Source organism: Eurypyga helias, unplaced genomic scaffold (assembly GCF_000690775.1).
Source record: "Eurypyga helias isolate BGI_N326 unplaced genomic scaffold, ASM69077v1 scaffold27120, whole genome shotgun sequence".
NCBI classification, from domain to species: Eukaryota; Metazoa; Chordata; class Aves; order Eurypygiformes; family Eurypygidae; genus Eurypyga; species Eurypyga helias.
In genome coordinates this window covers 1-274 of record NW_010228023.1, presented here as the reverse complement: position 1 = coordinate 274, position 274 = coordinate 1, and positions in this window count along the sequence as shown.

Below are 274 nucleotides of genomic sequence, written 5' to 3'. Positions count from 1 at the left end.
TGGGGTGTGTGTTACGAGCCCGTTTTAAATATGTAAGTACTATTTCAAATACATGAGTTGCAGTAGAGATGCAGCGCGGTGGAGCGAGTGGTGTGCGGGGTGGAAGACGGGGTTGTGTCCCCCGGGACTGCCCTCTGCTCCTCTGCCGCGACGCGTGGTAGGATGATGTCAGCCAGATTCCACAGCGCTCCAGGCACCTTCTGGTGTTCTGGACGCAACATGCCAAGGGATTTGCCCCAGAGCTGCGTTGTGCCCTACCCGGATGCTCCCTGCT